The following is a 24,147-nucleotide window of genomic DNA, read 5'->3' on the forward strand; positions in this document are numbered from 1 at the left end:
AATTTAGACAAAGTTCATGATAAATTGAGTTTACTATTAATTCTTAAATTAACTAGGTGAACTCCCACTCAAAACAAAATCTCTCACGTTGGCTTAGTGATTACACGAACCAAATCCACTACACCAAGTCAGATCATCACGAGAGATGATGTAGCTTGAATGACGAACATTGACATGTTCATCATATCATCTATATGATTCATGCTTAACCTTTTGGTTTACCATGTTCCGAGGCCATGTATGTACATGCTAGGCTCGTCAATTGAAACCTTAGTTCCTGTATCTACAAATCTAGCTTGCACCCGTTGTATGCACACGTTGAATCTATCACACTCGATCATCACGTGATGCTTCAAAACAACGAGTCTTAGCAACGATGCTAACTAAGGAAGAACACTTTATTATCTTGAGTTTAGTGAGAGGGGTCATCTTATAATGCTACCGTCACGATCTAAACAATATAGGATGCACAAAAAAGATTAACATCACATGCAATTCATAGTGTGATATGATATGGCCCTTTTATATTGCGCCTTTGATATTCATCTCCAAAGCATGGGCATGATCTCCATCATCAACGGGCATGATTGATACACGTACAGCACGCGTCCGTTTGGAACCCCAAGAGGAAGGTGTGATGCGTACAGCGACAAGTTTTCCCTCAGTAAGAAACCAAGGTTTATCGAACCAGTAGGAGCCAAGAAGCACGTTGAAGGTTGATGGCGGCGAGATGTAGTGCGGCGCAACACCAGGGATTCCGGCGCCAACGTGGAACCTGCACAACACAACCAAAGTACTTTGCCCCAACGAAACAGTGAGGTTGTCAATCTCACCGGCTTGCTGTAACAAAGGGTTAGATGTATAGTGTGGATGATGATTGTTTGCAGAAAACAGTAGAACAAGTATTGCAGTAGATTGTATTCGATTAAAAGAATGGACCGGGGTCCATAGTTCACTAGAGGTGTCTCTCCCATAAGATAAATAGCATGTTGGGTGAACAAATTACAGTTGGGCAATTGACAAATAGAGAGGCATGACAATGCACATACATGATATGATGAGTATTGTGAGATTTAATTGGGCATTACGAAAAAGTACATAGACCGCTATCCAGCATGCATCTATGCCTAAAAAGTCCACCTTCAGGTTATCATCCGAACCCCTTCCAGTATTAAGTTGCAAACAACAGACAATTGCATTAAGTATGGTGCGTAATGTAATCAATAACTACATCCTCGGACATAGCATCAATGTTTTATCCCTAGTGGCAACAGCACATCCACAACCTTAGAACTTTCTGTCACTGTCCCAGATTTAATGGAGGCATGAACCCACTATCGAGCATAAATACTCCCTCTTGGAGTTAAGAGTAAAAACTTGGCCAGAGCCTCTACTAATAACGGAGAGCATGCAAGATCATAAACAACACATAGATAGATTGATAATCAACATAACATAGTATTCTCTATCCATCGGATCCCAACAAACACAACATATAGCATTACAGATAGATGATCTTGATCATGTTAGGCAGCTCACAAGACCCGACAATGAAGCACATAAGGAGAAGACAACCATCTAGCTACTACTATGGACCCATAGTCCAGGGGTGAACTACTCACTCACTCCGGAGGTGACCATGGCGGTGAAGAGTCCTCCGGGAGATGATTCCCCTCTCCGGCAGGGTGCCGGAGGCAATCTCCTGAATCCCCCGAGATGGGATTGGCGGCGGCGGCGTCTCTGGAAGGTTTTCCGTATCGTGGCTCTCGGTACTGGGGGTTTCGCGACGAAGGCTATTTGTAGGCGGAAGGGCAGGTCAAGGGTCGTCACGAGGGGCCCACACCGTAGGTCGGCGCGGCCAGGGCTTGGGCCGCGCCGCCCTATGGTGTCGCCACCTCGTGGCCCCACTTCGTTAGCTCTACAGTCTTCTGGAAGCTTCGTGTGAAAATAGGCCCCTGGGCGTTGATTTCGTCCAATTCCGAGAATATTTCCTTACTAGGATTTCTGAAACCAAAAACAGCAGAAAACAGCAACTGGCTCTTCAGCATCTCGTTAATAGGTTAGTTCCAGAAAATGCATAAATATAACATAAAGTATGCATAAAACATGTAGATATAATAAATAATGTGGCATGGAACATAAGAAATTATCGATACGTCGGAGACGTATCGGCATCCCCAAGCTTAGTTTCTGCTCGTCCCGAGCAGGTAAACGATAACAAAGATAATTTCTGGAGTGACATGCCATCATAACCTTGATCATACTATTGTAAGCATATGTAATGAATGCAGCGATCCAAACAATGTAAATGACATGAGTAAACAAATGAATCATATAGCAAAGACTTTTCATGAATAGTACTTCAAGACAAGCATCAATAAGTCTTGCATAAGAGTTAACTCATAAAGCAATAATTCAAAGTAAAGGAATTGAAGCAACACAAAGGAAGATGAAGTTTCAGTGGTTGCTTTCAACTTATAACATGTATATCTCATGGATATTGTCAATGTAAAGTAATATAACAAGTGCAATATGCAAGTATGTAGGAATCAATGCACAGTTCACACAAGTGTTTGCTTCTTGAGGTGGAGAGAGATAGGTGAACTGACTCAACATAAAAGTAAAAGAATGGTTCTTCAAAGAGGAAAGCATCGATTGCTATATTTGTGCTAGAGCTTTGGTTTTGAAAACAAGAAACAATTTTGTCAACGGTAGTAATAAAGCATATGTGTTATGTAAATTATATCTTACAAGTTGCAAGCCTCATGCATAGTATACTAATAGTGCTCGCACCTTGTCCTAATTAGCTCGGATTACCTGGATTATCATCGCAATGCACATGTTTTAACCAAGTGTCACAAAGGGGTACCTCTATGCCGCTTGTACAAAGGTCTAAGGAGAAAGCTCGCATCGGATTTCTCGCTATTGATTATTCTCAACTTAGACATCCATACCGGGACAACATAGACAACCGATAATGGACTCCTCTTTAATGCATAAGCATGTAGCAACAATTAATTTTCTCATATGAGATTGAGGATATTTGTCCAAAACTGAAACTTCCACCATGGATCATGGCTTTAGTTAGCGGCCCAATGTTCTTCTCTAACATTATGCAATGCTCTAACCATTTTAGCGGTAAATCTCCCTTACTTCAGACAAGACGAACATGCATAGCAACTCACATGATATTCAACAAAGATTAGTTGATGGCGTCCCCAGGAACATGGTTATCGCACAACAAGCAACTTAATAAGAGATAAAGTGCATAAGTACATATTCAATACCACAATAGTTTTTAAGCTATTTGTCCCATGAGCTATATATTGTAAAGGTAGAGGATAGAAATTTAAAGGTAGCACTCAAGCAATTTACTTTGGAATGGCGGAGAAATACCATGTAGTAGGTAGGTATGGTGGACACAAATGGCATGGTGGTTGGCTCAAGTATTTTGGATGCATGAGAAGTATTCCCTCTCGATACAAGGTTTAGGCTAGCAAGGTTATTTGAAACAAACACAAGGATGAAGCGGTGTAGCAAAACTCACATAAAAGACATATTGTAAACATTATAAGACTCTACACCGTCTTCCTTGTTGTTCAAACTCAATACTAGAAATTATCTAGACTTTAGAGAGACCAAATATGCAAACCAAATTTTAGCATGCTCTATGTATTTCTTCATTAATAGGTGCAAAGTATATGATGCAAGAGCATAAACATGAGCACAACAATTGCCAAGTATCACATTACCCAAGACATTATAGCAATTACTACATGTATCATTTTCCAATTCCAACCGTATAACAAATTAACGAAGAAGAAACTTCGCCATGAATACTATGAGTAAAGCCTAAGGACATATTTGTCCATATGCAACAGTGGAGCGTGTCTCTCTCCCACACAATGAATGCTAGGATCCATTTTATTCAAACAAAACAAAAACAAAAACAAAAACAAACCGACGCTCCAAGCAAAGCACATAAGATGCGACGGAATAAAAATATAGTTTCAGAGGAGGAACCTGATAATGTTGTCGATGAAGAAGGGGATGCCTTGGGCATCCCCAAGCTTAGACGCTTGAGTCTTCTTGATATATGCAGGGGTGAACCACCGGGGCATTCCCAAGCTTAGAGCTTTCACTCTCCTTGATCATGTTGTATCATCTCCCTCTCTTGATCCTTGAAAACTTCCTCCACACCAAAATCAAAACAACTCATTAGAGAGTTAGTGAACAATCAAAATTTATATGTTCAGAGGTGACATAATCATTCTTAACACTTCTGGACATTGCACAAAGCTACTGAAAGTCAATGGAATCAAAATATCCATCGAACATAGCAAAACAGGCAATGCGAAATAAAAGGCAGAATCTGTCAAAACAGAACAGTTCGTAAAGACGAATTTTATTGAGGCACCAGACTTGCTCAAATAAAAATGCTCAAATTTAATGAAAGTTGCGTACATATCTGAGGATCACTCACGTAAATTGGCATAATTTTCTGAGTTACCTACAGAGAATTTTGCCCAGATTCGTGACAGCAAAGAAATCTGTTTCTGCGCAGTAATCCAAATCTAGTATGAACCTTACTATCAACGACTTTACTCGGCACAACAAAGCACAAAACTAAGATAAGGAGAGGTTGCTACAGTATTAAACAACTTCCAAGACTCAAATATAAAACAAAGGTACTGTAGTAAAAACATGGGTTGTCTCTCATAAGCGCTTTTCTTTAACGCCTTTCAGCAAGGCGCAGAAAGTGTGTATCAAGTATTATCAAGAAATGGTACATCTACAGCGAGGTGTGGAGTTTTCTCAACCATGCATAGTATATTGGATACATAAGTTTCAGCGGCTCCCTTTTCATTAGTCTTGGGCTTGCTACTCTCATCAAACAAATTTTCAGGAACAAGCCAAGCATAATTATTTTCTAGTGCCTCATGCATTGCTAGGAGCTTACATGGTATTGGTGCTTTAACCTCCCCACCATTATTAACATTATTAGTATACTTAACTCTATCCATATCCATCTTCTCAAGTGTTCTTTTAAAATCGGTGATCATACCAAGCTTATCATGCTTACTAAAAACTTTTCTAGCTTCTTTAGCTATATCTGCAAATTCTCGCACTAAGACTTTTAGAACAAAATCTCTCTTCTCTCCCCTCTCCATATCAGAAAGTGTAAGAAACATGTGTTGTATCATGGGGTTGAGACTAATAAATCTAGCTTCCATCATGCATACCAAACAAACAGAGGCATCTTCATAAGTAGGGACAGCTTTTGCAAGAGGTATATCTTTAAGATCTTCATGCATACTAACATGGGTGAAAAATTCTTCTATATTATCTCTCCCAATTGTAGACCCTTGTCCCACAGGTATATCTTTTACAGTAAAATTAAAAGGAGACATATTGAAATAAGTAAAGTAAATGCAAGTAACTAATTTTTTTGTGTTTTTAATATAGCAAACAAGATAGCAAATAAAGTAAAACTAGCAACTAATTTTTTTGTATTTTGATTTAGTGCAGCAAAAAAAGTAGTAAATAAAGTAAAGCAAGACAAAAACAAAGTAAAGAGATTGGATTGTGGAGACTCCCCTTGCAGCGTGTCTTGATCTCCCCGGCAACGGCGCCAGAAAATCTGCTTGACACGCGTACAACACGCGTCCGTTGGGAACCCCAAGAGAAAGGTGTGATGCGTACAGCGACAAGTTTTCCCTCAGTAAGAAACCAAGGTTTATCGAACCAGTAGGAGCCAAGAAGCACGTTGAAGGTTGATGGCGGCGAGATGTAGTGCGGCGCAACACCAGGGATTCCGGCGCCAACGTAGAACCTGCACAACACAACCAAAGTACTTTGCCCCAACGAAACAGTGAGGTTGTCAATCTCACCGGCTTGCTATAACAAAGGGTTAGATGTATAGTGTGGATGATGATTGTTTGCAGAAAACATTAGAACAAGTATTGCAGTAGATTGTATTCGATTAAAATAATGGACCGGGGTCCACAGTTCACTAGAGGTGTCTCTCCCATAAGATAAATAGCATGTTGGGTGAACAAATTACAGTTGGGCAATTGACAAATAGAGAGGGCATGACAATGCACATACATCATATGATGAGTATTATGAGATTTAATTGGGCATTACGACAAAGTACATAGACCGCTATCCAGCATGCATCTATGCCTAAAAAGTCCACCTTCAGGTTATCATCCGAACCCCTTCCAGTATTAAGTTGCAAACAACAGACAATTGCATTAAGTATGGTGCGTAATGTAATCAATAACTACATCCACGGACATAGCATCAATGTTTTATCCCTAGTGGCAACAGCACATCCACAACCTTAGAACTTTCTGTCACTGTCCCAGATTTAATGGAGGCATGAACCCACTATCGAGCATAAATACTCCCTCTTGGAGTTAAGAGTAAAAACTTGGCCAGAGCCTCTACTAATAACGGAGAGCATGCAAGATCATAAACAACACATAGGTAGATTGATAATCAACATAACATAGTATTCTCTATCCATCGGATCCCAACAAACACAACATATAGCATTACAGATAGATGATCTTGATCATGTTAGGCAGCTCACAAGACCCGACAATGAAGCACATAAGGAGAAGACAACCATCAAGCTACTGCTATGGACCCATAGTCCAGGGGTGAACTACTCACTCATCACTCCGGAGGCGACCATGGCGGTGAAGAGTCCTCCGGGAGATGATTCCCCTCTCCGGCAGGGTACCGGAGGCGATCTCCTGAATCCCCCGAGATGGGATTGGCGGCGGCGGCGTCTCTGGAAGGTTTTCCGTATCGTGGCTCTCGGTACTGGGGGTTTCGCGACGAAGGCTATTTGTAGGTGGAAGAGCAGGTCAAGGGGCGCCACGAGGGGCCCACACCGTAGGTCGGCGCGGCCAGGGCTTGGGCCGCGCCGCCCTATGGTGTCGCCACCTCGTGGCCCCACTTCGTTAGCTCTCCGGTCTTCTGGAAGCTTCATGTGAAAATAGGCCCCTGGGCGTTGATTTCGTCCAATTCCGAGAATATTTCCTTACCGCTGTGTTTGGATGTAAAGAATTGGCCTTGGAATCAAGGAATCTAGAATTAGAGGTCAATTTCCACCGTTTGGAGTGGCCTGGAAATCGGAGTTCGGAAACGCGATGAGATTCCGAGGTACCACTTCACTCTGTGCGAACGGCCCGCGAGTCTTTCCGAGGGTTCGACCTCGGAATCGCGTGGAAACTCTCCGCCCCGCCCCGACCCCGCAGTCCCGCACACATCCGTTCGTCCCGAGCGAAACAGAAACAGAGAGGAGAGGACGAGCGACTCCTCCTGCTTCCTCCCGACGCGCCCGTCGGTCGCCGGCGGCGGCGCCCAGGTTCGTCCCTCCTCTTCTCCCTTGACTCGCATCCCTCTCCTGTCCCTATCCCATGGCCGCTCCTCGCGATTCGACCCCTATTCCCTGGCCGCCCCTCTCCTCTCCCAGTCCTAACCCTAGTTTTTGCCATGGGAGAGAGCCGGCGACAGGTTGGCGCCGACGGCGGCTGTGGTGCAAACGGTGGCCGTCGGAGGGTGAATAGCACCTGCTGGACCCGCCTCCCTCCATGGCCTTGCTCAACTCCATTTATTCCTTACTATGCAGCATCCATACAGTAGCAATTTTGGGCTGATATTGTGATTTGTTTTAATTGCAGATTTCTTGGAGAAGAACTAGCAGCTGAGGCTAATTGGAGGTATACAATTTCTAATTTTGACTCATTGTTTGATGTTTGCCTAGGGTACATGTGAATTTCATACATATGTGCATCATGTATAAATGTTTGTAGTTGATTGTCATGTAGACATGATTGTTTTGATGTGTGCATTGTAGCTATTTATCATGTCTCAACTAGAGATGGTTTCTTACATTACCGAAGAGAACAAGAGAAGGAAAAGAAAAAGGATATTGTTGACAAAGAAATATTTCGAGATGTCATGTCTTGCTCTAGCTTATCTTAGTACGCAAAGGGCGCCGAGGGACCTAGGATACTTCAATGATGATGAGGAGAAGGTTGCATATAGGAAGTACATATTGAAAAAAACATATGATGGGTCCGAGACGGCTTGCTATGATACGCTACGCTTAACTAAAAGAAACTTCCATGATCTTTGTGCTATGTTGCGTGAGAAATGTGGTTTGAAAGATAGCACACTTGTGACAGTAGAAGAAAATCTTGCTATGTTCCTACAAGCTGTTGGACATGGAATTAAAATGAGAATCTTGGGTGGCACATACCAGCGGTCTTTAGAGACTATCAGTAGGCACTTCTCTACTGTGTTATCAGCCATCCTATCTCTAAGTGGTGACTTTATCAAGCTTCCCGATCCTAGTGTCAACCCTCCCGATGATTACAAATGGAAGTGGTTTGGCAATGCACTGGGAGCACTCGATGGGTGTCATATTCCTGTGTTTGTCAGTACTGCGGACAGAGGGAGATATAGAAATAGGCACCAAGAGATCACCACTAACATGCTTGGTGTGGTTGATTGGAACATGAAATTTCTCTATGTTCTACCTGGTTGGGAGGGCTCGGCATCGGACTCAAAAGTGTTAAAAGATGCTATGAGAAACGACCGCCAAGATGCATTTGTTGTACCCCAGGGTATGACTCTTTATCTTGGCTCTTCCTTTCTCATGTTTAATTGTTAGCTAACTTATTTATTTCGCAAATAGGGAAATACTACCTAGTTGATGCAGGATATACAAATGGACCCGGATTTCTATCTCCATTTAGATCAACTCGGTACCACTTAAAAGAGTGGGTTGCTAGTCAACAACAACCGCAAAATTACAAGGAATTGTATAACTTGCGCCATTCTCGTGCTAGAAATGTTGTGGAGAGAACCTTTGGGTTGTTGAAGAAAAAATGGGCCATCCTCCGTAATTGTTCTTTCTTTTCCATAGAGGATCAGGTACACATGTCCATATGGAACAAGTAATAATGTGTGCTGTGTGGTACAACAAAAACTGACTATGAACTAAATATTTGCAGATTCAAATTATTAATGCATGTTGTGTGCTGCACAACTTTGCAAGGGAAAGGCAGCATGTGAGGGATAATTTATTGTTGCAAGAAGTTGACGCTGAATTAGCAGCTATGACTCATGAACCAGCAGATGATGCTACTTTAATTAGAAGTGTCCAACAAACTCCTCAATGGTCTAATTTTAGGGAGCAGTTTGCGGAGGAGATGTATGCCGAGTACCTTGTGGCACATGGAGAACTAGAAATCGAGTAGATAACTAGTGATGCAGTAGATAGCTAGCTTGGTGATGGTGCCCCTTTTTGTGCTAGCTTGGTGATGGTGCCCCTTTTTGTGTGGTAGCATGCTAATGGTTTCTTTTGTGTCATATTCTGTACATATGTCAACCAATATATATGCATCATGTGTCAACCAATATATATGCATTATGTCTCCAACTTACTGTTGTCTTTACTTTTTATGCCCAATCTTTAATTTAATTGTAGAAGCATGGCTGCACAAAAAACAAAGAAAGGCCCTACTAGAGCTTACCTTTCTTGGACTCCTGAGATGGACACGGCATTGTTGGACACCCTTGTTGAGCATCACAACAATGGTGATCATGCTCAAAATGGTTGGAAGCCACATGTGTACAATGCTTGTATTAAGCATGTGAAGGAGACATGTAATGTTGACATTACGAAAGATAAAATAGTAGGAAGAATTAAAACATTTGACAAGCACTATGAGATCATTAGCAAGATGCTAGCTCAAAGTGGTTTTGGATGAGATTCGGAAAATAACATGGTGGAAGTAGACAGTGAAGAAGTGTGGTCTCGTTATGTTGAGGTACGAAACATTGTAATAAAATTTTGTGATTACTTTTGCAACTTGACTAACATTTCTAATACATGTGTACTGTGTAGGCCAACAAGGATGCATCTAGCTACAGGAACAAGGTGGTGATGAATTGGCAAGCTATTCAAACTATTTACTCACCAGACCATGCTACTGGTGTTGGTGCTAGGACAGCCGCCGAGTCTGTTCAAGAAGAAGAAACAATAGTTCTTGAAGATTCTCCGGATCTACCTCTGAAAAGGCAACGCACCGGCGAAGCAATCTTGTGCATGATGGGACAAATGAAGACATCTTTCGATGATGCATTGAAAACAACCGAACCACTTCCTATGCCAAAGGTGACTCCTCCAACTGAAATCCTAGATGCACTAAAGAAGCTACAAATGGAGAATTGTGACATGCTGCGAGCTTATGGGAAGTTGATCGTTAATGAGCGCTTATTCGAAGCACTGACGGCGCTCCCCGATGAATTAAAGAAGCCATGGCTGTTGACCCTACCTTGATGTTTGTTACGAACTGTGCTTGTTCTTAAAGCCTACTATCTACTTTCTTGTTGATGAACTGTTTGTGATATGTAAGAGACATAAGCTACCTGTTAGAGACACAATTATTATCCATGTTGTAATATTTTCGGTACTTGAAAACTACTTTGTGCCATGCGTATTCTACTTTCTGCTTTATTTTGATTATTTTAATGTTTCATTAATTGCGGAAAATAATAGTTATAAATATATTACATATGTATGTTATTTGTGTACAGGTACTAAATTTATATTGTTCAAACTCAACAAATCATCAAATTCCACGGATTCCACAGATTGTACATCCAAACAGCATTTGGAATTGGAGAACACCCATTGATTCTAACATCAAATTCCAAGCACACCCAAACGGTAGAATTCAAATTGGAAGCTAATTCATTTCCATCTTGGAATTGGAATCTTGAGGCTAATTCAATTCCAAGCTCAATTCTCTGCATCCAAACACAGCATACTAGGATTTCTGAAACCAAAAACAGCAGAAAACAGCAACTGGCTCTTCGGCATCTCGTTAATAGGTTAGTTCCAGAAAATGCATAAATATGACATAAACTATGCATAAAACATGTAGATATCATCAATAATGTGGCATGGAACATAAGAAATTATCGATACGTCGGAGATGTATCAATGATCTCCATCATCGTCGGCAGGGCGTCAAGGTCCATGGCGTTGTCTTCATGGTTGTCAACCACTTGTAGCAACTATTATAAGTACTTTGAAAGAAAACAACTACATGATGAATCGATATGAAATTAAAGACAATCATAAGGCTCCTGCCGGTTGCCACAATACAATAAGGATCATCTCATACATCAAATATAATCACAATCACATCATGGCCATATCACATCACCAGCCCCTGCAAAAACATATTAGACGCCTCTAATTTTGTTTGCATTTTTTACGTGGCTTGGGGTTTTCGAGTAAGATCCGATCTACCTACGAACATGAACCACAACGCTGATACAAGTGTTCTCAAGTGCAGATTGTAAATTGGATCTTAACTATGGTGAGAGAGACAGACACCCGCAAAGCCACTTATGCAAAACAAGTTGCTTGTCGAGCGTGGAGCAAGTATCATGAACGCGGTCATGTAAGGTTAGCTCGGGCCGCTTCATCCCACCATGTCGCAAGATGCAAAGTACACAATAAGCAAACGATAACAAAAGCATCAACACCCACAAAACCAGTATGTTCCACACGTACAACCAATCTATGCATAGACAAGCATAGAAAAAAATCCTACCGCAAGAACGAATAACAAGCCAAGATCTAATCTAGTAGATGGTATCAACGAGATGAGATCATCATACCCTCGAAGATCGCTAAGTGTTAACGAGATAAATCTCGTGGATGATGTAGTCGATCACTTGCCGCTTTAAAAAGCGCGTAGAAGATCCTAACGGTGCCACAATCGGGCAGCACCTCCGCACTCGATCACACATACGGTGTCGATGAAGACGTCCTTCTCCCCGTTCCAGCAGGCAGCAGAAGTAGTAGATCCTCCTCGGAATCCCGGAAGCACGATGGCATGGTGACAGTGGTGGTGGAGAACTCCGGCAGGGCTTCGCCATAAGTCGTGCGGGAGATAAGTGGAGGAGGGAGTCGATAGGGTTTAGAGAGAGGGGACTAGGGCGCCGGCTCTTGGTTCCCTTGGTGGTGTGGCCAAGTAGTGGCAGCCCCTCCCCTCCTCTCCCCTTTAAATAGGTGGAAAACCTAGGTTTCACCCAAAAACCACATTGAAGTCCAACTCCAAAACTTACCAAATTGGGAAACCTAGATCAAGAGGGATTCCTCCCTTTCCTTCTCATGTGGCCGTCCATGAAGGTGGAGTCCACCATGGAATACACCTTCCCACTTGGTGGGTCGTCTAGGGCTGGTGGAGTCCCTACCATAGTGAATTGTTTCGGATGATTGTAGAACCTTCCCGAACCTTCCGGAAATTCACCGGACCATTCCCAAACTTGGAATGTGACTTCCCATATATGAATGTTATTCTTCGGACCATTTCGGAACTCCTCGTGATGTCCTGGATTCCATCCGAGACTCCGAACAATATTCGAACTCCATTCCATATTTCATATCTACTTAAAACGACATCGAACCTTAAGTGTGTCACCCTACGGTTCGTGAACTACACAGACATGATCGAGATACTTCTTCGATCAATAACTAATAGTGGGGCCTGTAGATCCATAATGGCTCCGAAATATTCAACGATGACTTCGTGATTGAAAGAACCATTAACATACGATACTGATTCCTTTTGTCACGTGATTTTTTACTTATCCGAAGTTTGATGGTTGGTATCTCTATACCTAGTTCAACCTCTTTACTGATAAGTACTCTTTACTCGTACCATGATATGCCATCCCTTGTGAGCCAGTCACATGCTTGCAAGCTAATTGGATGATAATCCACCGAGAGGGCCCAGTATATCTATCTGTCATTTGGATGGACAAATCTCACTATTGATCCACGTGCTTCAACCTATACTTTCCGAATACTTAATGCCACCTTTATAACGACCCATTTACGAAGTACTGTTTGATGTCATCAAAGCATCCATCCGGTGTAGGTGATTAACATGATCTCATGGTCGAAGGATTATGTTACTATGTATCTTAAAGCTTGAAGCAAAACAAACTTAATGACTTGATCATATGCTACGCTTACTATGGGTGTATGTCCATCACATCATTCACCTAATGATATGATCTTGTTCTTAATAACATCCAATGTGCATGATCATGAAACTATGATCATCTATTAATCAATAAGCTAGTTTAACAAGAGGATTACTAGGGACTCTTTTATGTTTACAAAACACACAAGTATTAATGTTTCTGATTAATTCAATTATAGCATGGGATACAAACATTTATCATAAATACAAAGATTTAATAATAATCATTTTATTATTGCCTCTTGGGCATATCTCCAACAAACACAACTTAGCGGATCGGGTGCCGCTGCTGGTGCAGGTGCTAGTGCAGGGGCTGCTACTAGCGTCAGAGCTGATGCTGGAGCCGAAGTTGGTGCCGGTATGGTTGATGCCGCTGGCGCCCACACGAGCTCCGGGAGGTCCTTCAACCCTAAATTCGGCGAGTTGCGGCGGCGCATGGAGGAAGAAGACATGCCGGAGGTGCGTGTCCGCGCGACTCCGGCTGTACCTCGACGGATCCCGGCCGCGGTCACTCAAATCTGTCGGCATCAATGGTGGATTTTCTCGAGGTTGTGCAGCCTGATTCCGATGATATAGGCTGCCGGCGGCTACGCGGAGAAGGTAGAAGGGTTGGGGGAGCCTACGAGGAGTCGGCGGCGGCCGGGTCTGGTCACCGGACTAGTCGACAAGCAGCCGATGGCGGCGATGCGACGATGTGGGGGAGGAGCGGAGGCGAAGTTGTAGGAGTAAAACTTCTTGTCCAGCAACCACGGAGGAGAATATTTAGGGGTTGCGGTAGCCGAGGACTAAATTTTTTATCCTCTAAAGCCATTAGGGCTTCAACTATAGGCGGTTTCGGCCGTTCATGGCGTATATTTAGTCCTCTAAAACCTATTTGGGATTTGGTTAGAGATGCTCTAAAGTTGGTACAACGTCTGTGCAAAGGAGAGTCTAGGTAGACAATCATCTGAACCTCATATTCCATCTGGATTCAACCATCTCTCTAACAATGCATATTTGATTCTCCTAAATTTAATAATTGTGGGAGTTATCGTAAAATAAATTCATGCCAAAAGATCAGTAGTTTTCCCATTGTCCATGGCCATCCACCTGACTTGTAGTCTTGTAGATATATGTGTATGACTTTCAATAGATCACTCCACATGTCTGAATCCCATGTTTATGAATCACCTGTCGTATGACATGATGTAAACCATTTTTTTCGTTCACAATAGATTGCCAAGTACCTTTTCCATGTGAAAATTTCCACCTCCATAAACACAATGATATTGAAAAGTTTTAGATTTTTCACACCAAAACCACCTATACTGGTTTGCAGGCCAGAGACCAATTTATCTCTACTACTTAAAAAGACTAAAGTGGTTCCTTATTCTGCCATCACAATACGTTTCGTCGTCATTCCTTTCCGTCGCGCTTCCTCGTCCGTCATCCACATGGGCCAGGCCCAATGCAGTAAAAAACGATCGTGGTCGATTCCTATCTCTCTTCCCCTCCAGATCCAACCCTCCCCCGCTTCCTCTCCCGTCATTCATCTCTTTTGCGGGGCTCGCCGCCACCCCCTGCCTAGATTCCTGCAGCCGGAGTTGAATCCTCTGCCCACCGCACCGTTTCTTGGCCAGATACGGAAGATTGATGCGCCTTTGGCACGCAATGGACGGCGCCGTCCCGAGCACTGGCCCGGGGAACGGCGGCCAGCTAGGTCGCGGAGGCTCCACCCCATGTGGAGTGGTGTTTGCGGCAGCCGGATGTTGTCGTTCGGCTGCGGAGGCCCGGATGCGATGGTGATAAGGGAAGACAAGGTGGAGCTCGACTACGGCCAGCTCGAGTGGCCTCCTGTCGTCCCCTGATTCTGGGCCTTTCCTGTCGTGAGTACTTTATAAGCATTCCTCCATCTTCCTGATGATAAGATGCTTCTCAGTTAGCTAGAGATGGTGCACATGCTCCTTTTCTTCCTGATTATAAGATGCCTACATTCATTTTTGAAGTTTCACTGACATAGAAGTAGGTTGACACATTCGATTACTCATGAAGGCCATGTGTGCGTGTGCGCGGGATGATGAGGTTATAAAGATTGGGAGAACCTAGCAAAGATGAAAAAACGAATAACTAAGTAGTCATCTTTATGCAGGCCAGGCTTCGTCTGTTCAAATCAGAATTAACATTCTCTTCTGAATCTTGAGGTGAATTTATTAAGTATCTTGAAATCTTAGGTCTGTTATCAGTGTTTGGTTCTTGGATTTCACCTCTGGTGTGTGTTCCAGATGCAGAGATTTTTACCCACCACCTAGATTGCACTGTATTTTTTTATACTCTACCCATACATTGGATTTTTGTGTGGATGTTCTTTGTTAATGAAGGCCACTCCTGCTGTTATGTATCTACATGTTATAGACCTTGGTTATGAATCGTGATATTTTCAGATATTCTGTATTTGGTTTTATGTCCAGTATATTTCTAATTGGTACTGCATACAAACAACAGTCTTCTACAATTTTGATTAGAAATATACGGTGGTGTATCCTAGATCGCACATCATCGTGAGATTGTTTTGGGATTTCTGTTGCCACCTTTTGGTTTCATAGTTAGCTCTCTTTACTTGCCCGGAGTTATTCGATATTCACATCAACAAAAGTATTTCTATAATGTAAATTGTTTGGTCATACCTTACATTACTTCTGACAATAAAACCCTGCTCTGCAGCTCTACGATGATTGAATTTGGATGGTCCGATGAACAGACATAAACCACTGTGTCTTGCAGCAAGTAGGGTGATTTTTTTGTCACGGATCTAAAAGGTTATTTCTATGTGACACTAAGATGAACCTGGGAGTCCTTTTCACTTGCTTAAATGGACTGATTTCTCCTTTTTTATCAGTAAATAAATTAAATAGATATGAGCAACGACTTCATCCATTACTACATGCGCAGGTTGAGGACACATATGAGCAACTGGCACTGGCTCTTGGGGAGGCAGCGACAGTGGACCTGTTCAAGAGGTCGGTGTTCTTTGTGTCCATCGGGAGCAACGACGTCATCCACTACTACCTGCGCAATGTGCCCGGCGTCCAGATGCATTACCTCCCATGGGACTTCAACCAGCTTCTTGTTAATTCAGTGAGGCGGGAATCAAGGTCTGGTGCTTGCTCCTGCGTTTATATTATGCCATTGTTCACCTTCTTATTGATTACCAGTGTGATGTGTATTGTCTCGTAAGTCTCTAGAATTGGGTTTCACTTGCTGGAGTCGCCATGCATAGTTAAGGTGTAGGGATCCCTGTAACTATGAGTTGCATTTTGGACAAAAAATGGATTTAAATGAATGAACATCGTTGTATCCTTGTTGATTTGCAGTTCTGTAACATCAGTTCCTTCACTTTTGGTTTACCTATGAATAGTTCTTACTGCCAAATTTGTGGGTATTGCTTGTACAATGCATAGGTACTACAGATGCTAAGTGTTCCAGACTGATGTTAACTGCAGCATTTTGATAAAATATGAAATTCAAATGATTGGACCTATTATCCCAAGCCTGCAGTGAGTTAAAATGGTGTTTGTAGGTTGTATTTTGTCTTGTTTAAACTGAATGATGTGTTTGACTAACTAGCTGTACTTAATTTTTCAAGCTGATTCTGGTGCCCTCATTTTGGAAGTTCAAGTCTGGTACTTTAAGCTCAAATGTGGAACACATTGCACATTTATCTCAAAGTGTTCAACTGTCTGTGACCCGGCCATGTAATAGCATGCTGCTCGGTTCATGTGTCATGGATAAGTGGATAACTTGATTGTCTGGACCTAATTTATCTCCCTTATTTTTTTTCGAGGAGATTTATTTTTTCGAGAAAACGCAAAGGACCTTTGCGTTTCATTTCATTGAAAAGATAGAAGTTATTTACATCCTCCTAGGAGGTAGAGTACGGTACAAAAACATGAACATCAGTGTACATCCCAGGTTTGTGGCAGCACGACCCGTAGGCCCTGAGCCCCTGCCCTAGCCCAAGCCCTAAGCTCATCCTTGATGTTTTGCAGCAAGAGTTGCAAGGAAGGTTGGGCTCCATCAAAGACGCAAGAGTTCCTGTGTTTCCATATCATCCATGGGATCAGGAGAGTGGCGGATGCAAGCCCTTTGCGGAGAGGTGCAGGCGTGTCCTGTTTGGCGTGGTGCCACCAGTCTATGAGGCTGGGCTCGCCGTCAGGTGGTCTCGCCGTCATCCTCAGCCAGGCCAGGACCTCATGCCATGTCTGTCGGGTGAAGGGGCACTCCAGCATCAGGTGGTGCATCGACTCCGTCGCCTGGTCGCAGAGGAGGCAACGTTGGCGGTGAGGGAGGCCATGTCGGGCCAGGCGCTCCGCTGTCCAACATCTGTCCATGTTTGCCAGCCAATGGAAGAATTTGACTTTGGGTGGCGCCCATGTCTTCCAAACCAATTTCCAGGAGCAGCAAGTCGTCGATCCGTGGAAGGTGGCTAGGTAGCATGAGTTAGCCGTGTAGATGCCGGAGTCCGTCCACTTCCAGACTAGCTGGTCAGGTTGGTGATTGAGCGTGGTGTCTTGGATCATGCGCCATAGCATGAGGTACTGTCCAATCTCATGGACTCCAAGCAGCCCCTGAATGTCTCGAGCCCAGGCTAGCTGGTCAGATTTATCTCCCGTATATAATCTTAAGAAGAGCATGTGATGCATGGTGATTGAATTTGCACATAACTGTAGTTTGTTGTATTCTCCCACTAAGAAACTGTAAACAGTATGGTGAAGTGCACATGAATTCTTATTATGCACCTATTTTTAAGAGAATATTGTAACATATAATCTTCTAAAGCACTTGTAAATAAAATAGTTGTCGGGTGTCAGTCGTTGCAGGTTCAAAATTTCACACTATTGACAACTTTGTATGGTTAAGCGATAGGGATAAAGTTAAAGCATTTTGATATAGAAGGTCTCATCCTTCCGAGAGGGTTTACTCAAAATTAGTTTGTGGTATTTTTTTTAATTTCCACGGGAGATAAGAGATATGTGGATATTTTATTTGTGCCAATATATACTACCTGAGCTCTCCCTAACCAAGATACAGTCTAGAGATATAGCATTACAGTTGCAGCATGCAATAAGTCATCATTCTTCTCATGTCTATTATGCCTTGCCCATCAGTTCTCACTTTTTTAGTTTTCAGAACAAGCTGCAAATTTTTTAAATTCTTATTGTGGTAGTTGCATCTTTTTCGTAAAATATAAATTTCTGTGATATTTTGACCTTTAACTATCCAGAATAATAAAACTTGAGTGCAATTATTTTTATGCACTCTTGCTGTTTTTCATGCAGTTTCAGCAATTGTAACATATTTGTCACCGGCACACGAGGACACTATGTGATTTGATCATAAGACAAGTAAGTGGCTTTTGAAAACTAAGCTATACAATTAATATATTTTCTGAAAAATAGTACATCCTTGGATTCTTCACGTTTCTGATCTGATCGAGGACGAGATGTGGGCGACAGTTGCCTCCCTGCTTTATTCGTGTGTCAGGTTGAGGAGTAGATGCAGAAGCCGGTGCGCCACCTCTGCTCTCCATTCAGATTCAGGCTCGTGCATCTCTACACCTGCCGGTCTTCCAACAGTGTGGAGACCACTACAACAACTGGACACCACCATCCTAAGGCATAATGTGTGGAAGGGTAAAGAAGCCGAAATAAGAGCTTGATTTGAATTCAATGTACTACCTCGGTTAAAAAATAGAAGAGTAGTATGGGTCTAAGATTCCACATAAAGGTTATTTTTGCAACATATTTTTTAAGTTATGTGGTTATTGCGTCGAAATGTGAAAGTCATTTGCAAAAATAGTTCCTCCACGTTAATGTATTGTGCTTGCGTTCATATAGTGCTGATGGTTATATCACAATTGCAGGAAAGCTCTTTTGATATGGTCACTTCTTCAAGTGGATTTCTTCATGTGGTATTCAATCTTCTCCTAGGTGGATGAGTCAATATGTTCATCTAGATATACTCTTCTCTTTCAGTGTCAGCTAGCTGTTTAATTATTGTAGTTCTCTGCTCTGCTTGATTGATGAACATTCTTCACAATAGGGAAACTGTTATTCATGACGAATGATCCTCTCTTAACGCAGCTATGTGCATGTATTTGCCTGTGCAACCCAGTGGGCAGAGCTACCTGTGGTGGTCGACATGGACTATGTGGACTATGTCCAGTTGATCACTGTTGTGCTAAATACTGTGTTCATCTGTTAAAGGTACTAGCAGGGATTGGCACGGCGGCACGCCGCGCCTTTCTTGTAGACATAAGCCGAAGAACAAAAGGTATTTATGTTGCAATCTAGAGTGAGCATGTGGCTAAGTGTAGCGTGTGGATATATTCAGAGGTAAGTACACCACTATTTTGCAGGGTGAGCTGCCGCAATCACAGAGCGTAACAATACAGAAGTGCATGGACGCTTCATGACGTTTCATGGCAGAAATTTTCTTACATAAGGACAGATATGTGAATAACATATTAACATAATAGCTGACACAAAATTTGATAGGTGGGTCTTCGGGATAGGTGGCACTTGGAGACACGGTTTCTGTTGCAAAGGAAATTGCTTATCTCCATTGGTAGCTATTTTACTATAGACCACCCAGCTGATTCTGCAGCTGTTATGCGTTTTACCTGATCAAAGGCGATAGTCAATGGGGGAATTAGAGTGGGGATTTTACCAAGCAAAAAAGTTTAATCTATGCAGCCTTGCAAAAACTTCCCTTATGCACAGGCAAACAGGCCACTGCAACTGTGCGAAATCGCACTCCATGTATGCACTTAAAAATAGTAGATAACTGAAAACTATCTACGCAGTTGATGAGTAAGTGCTAGGAAAAACTTATTATAACTATTTATTCAGAAATGTATACCACGCACATCACAATAATAGCGAAGTTTGTTTAGGCAAATGGTAGCACAATTCCAATCTTGTCATGCTATAGAATGCCAATCAAAATCTTGTTTACGCTAAACTGCTAGGTCATGTATACTTCATGAAGGTAGGAAACTGACCGTTGCAAACCTACTTTCTTCCTTGTAAGAATTGGATCTTCCCCAGGCAATGATCAGCAAATCAACTTCAGGTTCCTCTCCCCCGTTCGGAGCAACAGCTTGGAGAAGTCTATTCACAGCTCTAACCATTAAACATGAAATTTTCCACTGGAATGTTACCAAAAAAGGCCTACAACACTATTCTTATATCATCATATAACATAATAATGTAATTTGATTAATGCTACAGTATGCTAAAATAATGGTCATGTGTTCCATTAATATACTTATTTCAGAACAATGCCTCTACGCTCCAAAAAAATTGTGCAAAATGTTAGTAAGCCATGATTTAACTTATGTCTTGTTAGACCTTAATAATCAATTCCTTTTTTTATCAAATGCTCAATTACTTTAACTACAGGCTCATAATAAATAAGTACCAAGTCCATTTATCCACAGCAAGTAAAAAAGGCGAGTATGCAAACTTTTTAGATATGTGGTCTGCATAAAAAAATTACTTCTTTTTTCTTTTCGGCTGTTGCGTGAACCTGATATGTATTGCTTCCCCACTTCATCATCCTTACTTGAAAATTATGCAGTAGCTCAATGAATCTTGCTTGTAATTTGAGAAAACGGAACTGGAAGACCCGAAGGCATGTCCTCTGAAAATTGTGTCAGGTTCAAACATACTCTTTGCAAACTATGGCCTAGTTTTGCAGAACTGTGATCAGCTAAGCAAGCACAACGCAATTGGACCAAGGAAAAGAACCAAGGTTCTCTGTAAACAATATGACCAATTAATGTATTAATTTGGAAATGTATTGGCTAAGAAGTTGTCTAGAAATAAAGGACATCTGGAAGAAAACACATACTAAAGCAATTCACAGAGTAAGAGGAAATACTCAAATTGCTAGATAAGCAAAATAGCCAGTGGCCTCAATTAAGTAAGACAATGCTCTAATGCCTATCCATGTTTTAACACGTGAAGTTATGAACCTGTGAACTGGTTGCTAAACTTTTCTTGGAGAGGAGGGAGAAGTAAATACAGATGATATTATGCTACTACTATTTTACCAAATGGCTACAGCAGGAAGTATATATGTACAATTAACCCTAGTTTCTGATATTGTAATTAGTAAGAAAAGATTAAGATAGTGGATGAAGTGTCTTGGTTGAGATAATCGAAGACTCATTAAGTATCCATATTTCCGTTAATAAATTGGCAAAATAAAAAAATCCACCTGGAAACTAAGCACCATGAACCTAGAATACAGAAATGTCAATTGATAAACTCATTAAGATCAATTTATAAGAGATAATCACCCTGCCTCAGGTTCGTTCAAAATATTATATTGTGTCATCACCATGTGAAATATTAAAAAACTTCTCTATGCCAAAAATGAACCGATATAACTCCAAGTCTCCAAGCCAAAGAAGAACATATATTTTCCAGTCCTGCAGACTGAAGTAGCATGTTGCTGCGCCTATCATAGGTGTAGTTTCAGTTGGTTGCTCTTCTGATTGGTGCGAGCATGTTGGTGTTTTTGTCACATGTGTTGTTTTGATTGGTCGTTCTGTTGCATTGGTCATTAGTTCACTGGACTGAACCTAGAAGCAAGAATAATCCGTATTTAGTGAATTGGTGGACAGCTAAAGGAACCTATCTTTTGCCATAGAGACCAATTCTTATTTGCCAAAACTATACGTCAAATGTGAACTCCACATTGCAGGTTGTGGTATGTCTTCCACTGAAATAGCAATGCATATATTGTTATGTAGGAGCATACCTTGGAAAGGCATAACAGATCCAAACATGGAGAATGTATTTATCCCTATATAGCTTTACTCTTTCTCGACACATCTTGCAGCCTATGTAACACAAGTTATTCGTGCAAATCAACTATGCGGTGAGCACATTTAATGTTCAGTCGCTGACCCTGCAATGTTGTGTGCAAATGCAGAGCTCAGTCATTAGTTGTAGACATGGTAGATGAAAAAAACTGATTTCACTAAAACCGGTCAAATCCCTGTAACACGTACTTTGGTTTAATATCGTAAGCGTACAAATGACAAATTGAAAGCAAAACAAAAAAAACATCATCCCTTTCTTTTTTTTAACAAGTCTAAATGATGCAAGTAAGATTATCTTGGTTGTCTAAAATAGGAACCATGATGTAATGTGCCTATGGCCGTAACTTGTTGGTAGGAAAAGGAACATAATTAACTTTCCAACAGTCAAGGAAGGGACGTAGGTTTCTAAGAATATGCATTCTGAATACATGGATGTTACAAAATCAGGTATTTTCTGGGGTTAGTAAGGACTGGTAAAAACATATTCTGCCAAAATATTAGAACTAACAAAGAATAGAGAACATCTAAAGCTTTCAATATCATAGGATAAAACGTGCCAAATTATGTTGAATCCAAATTATGTGTGTATACAGCATGGGAAGGCATACTCTATTATCAAAATACAACAGCTAATGGGAGTATACATTATAAGCTCCTTGTCCATCAGTGTACGAACCCAACAACCACATGCTAGCCAAATAACCTAGCAGCACATCAGTCTAGAGGAAGAGAACCTGCAAAAAAGATGCAGCAACATTGTAGGCATAACTTCAGTAGAAAAATCAGAGAATTTCAGCCCCTAAGATCTGAAACTGTTGATTAAATCCTTTGCGAACTGCACTTTGAAAAACAAATTAAAAAAAACAAATACTTTGGATTCGGTTTGGGGTATTTAGAAATTGAAGAGGGAGTTTTGTGGCTTCTCCATAGATGGAACTTGGAGGAGAAGGGGCGAGGCGGAGCGCCTCCTAGGAGGAGGAGGAGGAGGGGGAGGAGGAGGAGGAGGAGGAGGAGGAGGAGAGGAGGCAGGCAGCAGCAGAGTCGGCGCAGTAGCTGGTGGTCCAGCTCCTCCCGTCAACTGTAGAAGGGATTTCCGCTTTATTTAGATTAGGGATGGATTAGACCAAGTTTTGCAGGGGGGAGGCGAGGAGGAGGAAAGGAGGTGAGGGGCAGCCGCTGCAGTGGCGCACAGGCCGGTGGTGGTGGGAGAGGAGCGATGCGGGAGGAGGCAGAACGCACAATGGGCAGAAGAGCTGGGCGTCGTAGTCGACGCCATGCCCCCCAGACACATAAGAGAACTCACCATGGAGACAGCGATGCATCGGAGTCGTAGATGCATCGGAAAGGAGCACCGGCCACCATTGACCCCACCCATATTCGCGCCGCCTTGGAGGGAGAACAGGACGCGCCGAGGTCCTCCTCCATGCTGCCATTCTCCCCGGAACCACAACAACGTGTCGTCGCAGCCGACGGAGACCACGCCCCTGACCGCAGAATCGCCGCCGGTGCGAGAAAAATCGAACGCCGCCAGATAGGGCAGCGAGGCCCCGTCTCGAAGCCTCCACCGCTGCACAGACGGGGAATCGGGGAGCCGGAGAGGGGCCTGGAATTTGGCCCGCGGCGACTGGAGGCGGGCCCGAAGATGTCCATCTGGTCGCTTGCGGGAGAGGTCGACGTCGAGCTGGTCCTGCCTACGCCGGAGCTCCTCCTCCGCAACCCTTGCCGCCTCACGAAGAAGAGGAAGGCGCCGCGCCACCCATGTTGGGAGGCGGAGGAGAGCTTGTCACGCTCACGCCCATGAATGCCATGGAAGGAACTGAGCAGATGAGGTGGGGCAAATTGGTCAGTCGCCTCCAAATCCTATGCAGCCTGCCAGCCTTCCACGGTGAGATTTGGATTGTTTCGTCATGGATTCCCAAGCAATGTCACCACCGCTTGACCGCCTAACCAACGCTACAGACACACGCCTAAGGCACCTAAAAGAGCCCACAATGAATGCAATAGAAAGGAAAGCAAAGAGCACACAACTTCATACCTCCAAAAAAATCATACGGAGCACCAAAGCTGTACACGGCCGGGGGAAACCCATGGAACCAGACCATCCACGTTAATTCAAAAGGAAGCTCAAAATTCTAAGAAAAATCGAAGCTGTTAAGGTTTAATATAGTAGTTATGCCAAAGAACTAG

The 24,147-nt window shown here is 42.5% G+C and overlaps 1 long non-coding RNA gene across 2 annotated transcripts; it reads right to left on the bottom strand.

Moving 5' to 3' along the window:
* Positions 1-19,555: 19,555 nt before the first annotated feature.
* On the bottom strand, positions 19,556-23,870 carry LOC127293442 (uncharacterized). Of its 2 annotated transcripts, XR_007845848.2 has the most exons (4): positions 23,264-23,863; positions 22,605-22,694; positions 20,131-22,046; positions 19,556-19,749 (listed from the first exon to the last, which is right to left on the bottom strand). It is a non-coding gene; the product is annotated as an uncharacterized lncRNA (long non-coding RNA). The 2 variants fall into 2 exon arrangements; XR_007845847.2 differs by having other exon boundaries at positions 20,131-22,694; positions 23,264-23,870.
* Positions 23,871-24,147: the final 277 nt, after the last annotated feature.

This window comes from Lolium perenne, chromosome 4 (assembly GCF_019359855.2).
Source record: "Lolium perenne isolate Kyuss_39 chromosome 4, Kyuss_2.0, whole genome shotgun sequence".
Taxonomy (NCBI): Eukaryota; Viridiplantae; Streptophyta; class Magnoliopsida; order Poales; family Poaceae; genus Lolium; species Lolium perenne.